This window comes from Suncus etruscus, chromosome 17, assembly GCF_024139225.1.
Source record: "Suncus etruscus isolate mSunEtr1 chromosome 17, mSunEtr1.pri.cur, whole genome shotgun sequence".
In the NCBI taxonomy this organism is placed as follows: domain Eukaryota; kingdom Metazoa; phylum Chordata; class Mammalia; order Eulipotyphla; family Soricidae; genus Suncus; species Suncus etruscus.
This window is the reverse complement of record NC_064864.1, coordinates 33,713,827-33,719,561: the sequence shown is the minus strand read 5'-3', so window position 1 is coordinate 33,719,561 and position 5,735 is coordinate 33,713,827. Positions and strand designations below refer to the sequence as shown.

Here is a 5,735-nt window from a genome sequence, read left to right as displayed (position 1 = left end):
TCAATCCATGACAACCCATATGGTTTCCTATCCCTCCAGGATTGATTTCTAAGTACTACTGGATAAATATTTCAAACAAATAAATCAATAAAAGAGTGTGTTAATTACGATCCATTAATTACAGAGAGTAAAGAAAGATATATATCTCGACTGCCCCTGACACTGTCTGTAATGTATCTTTTGTTATTTTCCTGAATAAAATCTTGAGATTGAATTAACTTTTTTAGTTTTGGCTCTCACTGACTTTTAAAATATTTGAACTTGAGTATTTGTTCCCAAAATGGTTAAATATCTGTGTGGCCTTATCAAACATGTTGCCACAATGTTTTTGATTATTTTGAAATAATTATATTTCTGCCTCAACTTTAAAATGATTTGAAATGAAAATGTAAAGAGAAACCTTTTAAAGAAAAGAAGGAATTTATGGCATCTGCCTGATTGTAAGACCAAATGATTTTATAGGCACATCAATGGGGAAAGGAGTACCCAGCAAAAGTTTTTTGTTCTTGTTTTGCTTGCCTTTGTTTCTTACCTTTAGTAATAAAAACAAGATGTAATGGAAAATTACCTAGTCACCAGGCCTAAAATAGCCCAAAGGCACCACATCCCTTTGATATGCCAATAAAACCCCAGCTATTTAGAGGGTATAAAGAAACATACCACTCAGAGAAAGACTGATCTCTTCCTTGCTTCTCTGAAGGAGGAATATATATATATAGAGAGAGGTTTTATGAAATACTAAATGTCATGATAAAAATATGAAATGGTCATCAAGAATGAGGTTCTATCTTGACAATGACCTAGCAGCACACTTTCTAGGTAAAAATGACTTCAAAGTTCTGCTTTTCTGCACTCCATATCATACTGCATAGTTTAAACCCACTGAGAAGTGTTCACCCATTTTTCTAATTAAGATGATATGAAGGTGAAATGGTTCTGCCTTTTCTTGAAATTGCTAAGGTAATGCCTTTATTATATGTACCTTCCTGCCCTTTCCCTCTTATTTTTATCCCTTTAAAGAAAAAATCTCTAAATTTGGCCACTAAGTGTTTTCTCTAATTAAGGTGACTTTAACAACATAGCTTGAGTGTACTGTAAAAATTGGTTGATGGAGTGTGCCCTAGAACCATTCCTATTGGTGCTCTGGGACCTCAAGAGATATACCCTACATTATTGGGAATCCTCATATATAAAAGATGTTCCTTTAACTCCCTGACTCCAAGTGTAAACTCTTATTTTATATTCTCTCTTGACCTGGCGAAATAAAATAGCATTGGTGAGTGTACCCTGTTGCATTATTCTTCCCACACCAATGGACAACAGCCCACTCATCATGAGATTTCATGTATAAAGATTTTCTCAGGTTTTGTTGTGTTTTGTTCTGTTTTATGAATATCCCACCTTCTGGATGTAAGTTGCTCTGATCACAAAATTGCTGCTCCCTTTGCTCTGTCAGCCTGGGACTGAAAAAGAAAGCAGAAGCAATCTTGCTTCAGGGAAGGAACTGCCTATATGTTTACACATAAATACAAGTTCCTGATTTATGTTGCAGCCCCCTTTGGAAGTCCTGCTAAAGCTTGTGCTTTTCCTAGAAGGCAGGGGCATGTTTGTCATGCCTGCTTTTGTGACAATTCTTCAGGGCAGCGCTACCTTCCTGTGCAGCTAGCTCTCTCCTGCAATAGTTGTGCCTCCTGTTCCAAAGTCAGTGTGAATTTGAACAAAAAATTTCAGAACTTGAAATCAGACTCAAAAATGCCATGATATGTCTATTTTAAAATAGGGTTATTACAGGAAAATGTCATTCTAAACAGTTTCCAGTCCAGACCACAATTCTTTCCAGATGCTAACATAGCTTTGCAGAGGCCCTTAGGAGCTTTTTTTGATATTAATCTATGGTCTTGTAGCACCAGCCTGCTCTCAGCTTGTGGACAGCCCTGGGGACATTTATGGGTATTTGTGTGTGTGTGTGTGTGTGTGTGTGTGTGTGTGTGTGTGTGTGTGTGTGTGTGTGTGTTTTGGGATGGAATTGTAAAGACTGGTGTCTAACTTGTGTGCTATACATTCTTGTACACTCTGTTCAGCTTGAGAAATGGGCCCACTTTTGGGATTCTGATCTTCAGATAATATGATAAGGGCCATGAACACAGTTTAGGGTGATTACTTGCAGAGTATATTTCCAACAAACAGCTAAGTTTCTCTTTAAATACACTTTTAACACAGTGTTATTAGTATATGTTCATTATGCCTCAGCTGATGAAGCATCCCTAGAGAAAGGATTTACTAGCCATCATTTAGTCTGATGCACAGTTTATCAATCTCTCTCTTTCTGATGGAAACTCAAATTTATTTGTTTTTTTTATTTATGTTTGTTTTTGGACCACCTTCTGTGGTGTTTAGAGACTACTCCCAGCACTGCTCAGGAATTTCCGGGTGGCTTCTGGTGGCTTCTCTAGGGAAACCATGCTTCACCAGGGATTAAATTCATGGTACCTGAAACACGTATGCTCTACCTATGTCTCTGGCCTTGCAAGACTTATTCCATCCCATCAATTCCTTCTTAATCATATCAGAATAATACAGTGCACAGTCTCATTAGTTCTGTATGTCTGTCTTAAGTGCTCCATCTAAACTGGGCCAATGATGATTTTGATGCACAAAAAATTTGTAAATTGGGAATAATCTCTCCCTCATTTTTGTTGCTTAAGATTTACTTCTGGTTCTGGATTGAGGGATTACTGCTGGAAAGGTTCAGGGTACAATATGGAGTGCTACAGATTAAATCTAGTTTGGCTGCATGCAAGACAATTTCACTATTTACTCTACTCTGGCCAAAAAAGTTTTGAAGTAATAGAGATGCATTCTGTCTTTGGAGAACCTGCCTTTCTGAGAGGCCTTGACCTAAGCTTACATTAGTGATCTAAGTATTTCTGTAATTAAGTACATTGACCAAAGCAACGCTGGAGAATTGGGCTGTGGAAAATCTTTTGGCTATTACAACTCGAGTTAAGTATATTGTGCTTTGATAACTAATGTCTTTTATCATGAGATCATTTAGGGAATTTTAGAGCCAGTTTCTAGGACATCTGTTTCTGTTATGAGGATGGTAAATGAACTCTAGTCACAGTTACTGATTGCTTCCAGCATTTATACAAAACTGTGGAAACTCAACTATCAGAGGTGGGAGAAAAAGAAAGCTTTTTCCTAGAGAAGGTAGGTGGGAAAGGCAGCCTGTGCTCTGGATCTTTAGTCTTATTGTCACTCAGGCAGAATCACCAACACAGAGGTAAACTGAATCAGATGAGGGCTATACCTGAGGTGAGGAAAGATCAATTCTCAGGACTAATAAGATCAGATTCCTATTCTAGGTTTTGTGCCAAATGGAAATTTTTTACTTTTGAAATTATCCTGCACATCAAATCTCAAGTCTCACATAGTGTTATAAGGCTAAAAAGTGTAAGGTTAGTGAATCTCAAAGTTGAAAGGAGTAACCTTTATGATTCTATTTTCTCCTCTGTGGATCTTTAAGTGTTTAGACCTCAATCCTTGTCTAGCTTCTGCATTGGTTCTCCAGAAACAATGCATGGACTTTAGAAAAGTAGCACTGATTGGCAGCTACTTATGATAGCAAACTGAGTCAACATAGTTATTAATTTGGGTCTTAACCTTTGGATGACACAATTTAATTAGAGGAGTCAAAACTAGCAAAAACAGTTCCTTTAGGAACTTAATACATATTTAGGTGGGGCTCGGAGAGATAGCACAGCGGCATTTGCCTTGCAAGCAGCCTATTCAGGACCAAAGGTGGTTGGTTCGAATTCCGGTGTCCCATATGGTCCCCCGTGCCTGCCAGGAGCTATTTCTGAGCAGACAGCCAGGAGTAACCCCTGAGCAACGCTGGGTGTGGCCCAAAAACCAAATAAATAAATAAATATTTAGGTGGCTAAATCTCATGTGATGTTATTCTGAAAACATTCAGTAATATTATTTATTATAAGTTGGGTGGTTTCCGGCAGTTCTCAGGAGGTCTGAGTCCCCCATTCACAATTCTTACTGGCCAATGGAACCAGCAATGCCAAGCCAAGATGGGTCTGTGAATCTCAGACTCTGTGGTTACAGGGCTGTTACCCTAGTTTCCATAGCAGTGTTCAGGGCCTCTAGGGCTGCACTAACCCCATGTGGTGTAGAAATAAAACCAGTGCTCTCTTTGGCAGCACATATACTAAAATTGGAACAATACAGAGAAGATTAGCATGGACCCTGTGCAAGGATGACATGCAAATTCGTGAAGCATTCCATATTAAAAAAAAAAGAAAGAAAGAAATAGGGGCCGGAGTGGTGGCGCAGAAAGGTAAGGTGTCTGCCTTGCTGGTGCTAGTCTAGGATGGACCACTGTTTGATCCTCCTGTGTCCCATATGGTCCCCCAAGCTAGGAGTTATTTCTGAGCACATAGCCAAGAGTAACCCCTGAGCGTCAACAAATATGACCCCCCCAAAAAAAAGAAAAAAAAAGAAAATTAATAGAACCAGGGTTTATTTTATGTAGGTAAGTGCCATAACCCCTGTACTATCTCTGTAGTCCAAATTATATTCTTTTACAATGCAACCTACTTCCCACCATTTGTGAAATGTACTTACAACTTGATAGCTTCTTGAGTCTAGACTATCTCTAGTGTAGTAGTAGTGCAGTAGTGGATAAGAAAAGTACGTTCTCTCAAGTATTTCCCTGTCCCAGAAATTTTGAATATTTTCATGAAAAAAATCATAAAAATATCACATAGGAAGCAGGGCTTTAATATGGGCAAAGATGGCAAAGTTAAATACTCTGGAGTGATAAGGAGCAGTGCATATTTCTAAAACTCTGAAATGTAAGGTATATAGCATTGATGAAATTAAAATTGATTTAGTAGAATAGAAAGTCATGCCTGGTTTATATTATTTTTTTATAGAGAAAGGGAATTTGATGTTCAATGAAGGTAAGTTCTTGCTCACATCAGATCAATAGATGGAATAAACAGAAATAAAATCCAGCTCATGTTTCCCACTATGCTTCCTTGTTTTCTTCATGTTTTCTGTACAGCAGACACAAAGTCCATCCTTGATCAAGTTCTTTAAGAAGGACTTTCATTTTAGGAATCGTGCATATTATCCTTGCTCAAGGCAAATATTTCTCACAACTACAGTAAGCCTATTGCGATGTGGATGCTGTTTGTTTAATCATTTTAGAATTCCCCGGAATCAGATAAAAAAGAGTCAGTATAAAATAAAGTGAAGGGTAACATTGTTTAAATCAAATTTGTTGTTTATTATGGGATCAAGATGACATTTTATTTTATTTTATTTTTTGCTTTTTTTGAGGGCCACACCCAGTGACACTCAAGGGTTCCTCCTGGCTATGCACTCAGAAATTGTTTCTGGATTGGGGGACCATATGGGACATGGGGGATGAAACCGCAGTCTGTCCTAGGTCAGCAAGTGCAAGGCAGATGCCTTACCACTTGATCTACTGCTCCGGCCCCAAGGTGACATTTAAACTATGTCATAATCTTTATCTTTTCATTAAAATATCAATAGATCGCCCAACCAGGTTACTTGCCACTGCTCACACATTCCCTGACCAATTCCTGTAAGTAACAACTCTAACTTTCTCCACAAATTATCCTATTCTACATCTTCATTACTATTGCCTCTGTTATTTTGTGGGTGACTGAGTTTGTATTTTTGAGCAGATAGTGAGA

The 5,735-nt window shown here is 38.1% G+C and overlaps 1 non-coding gene across 1 annotated transcript; it reads left to right on the top strand.

Moving 5' to 3' along the window:
* Positions 1-4,195: 4,195 nt before the first annotated feature.
* On the top strand, positions 4,196-4,302 carry LOC125995341 (U6 spliceosomal RNA). Its single transcript, XR_007490882.1, has one exon. It is a non-coding gene; the product is annotated as a U6 spliceosomal RNA (small nuclear RNA).
* The last annotated feature ends 1,433 nt before the right edge of the window (positions 4,303-5,735 follow it).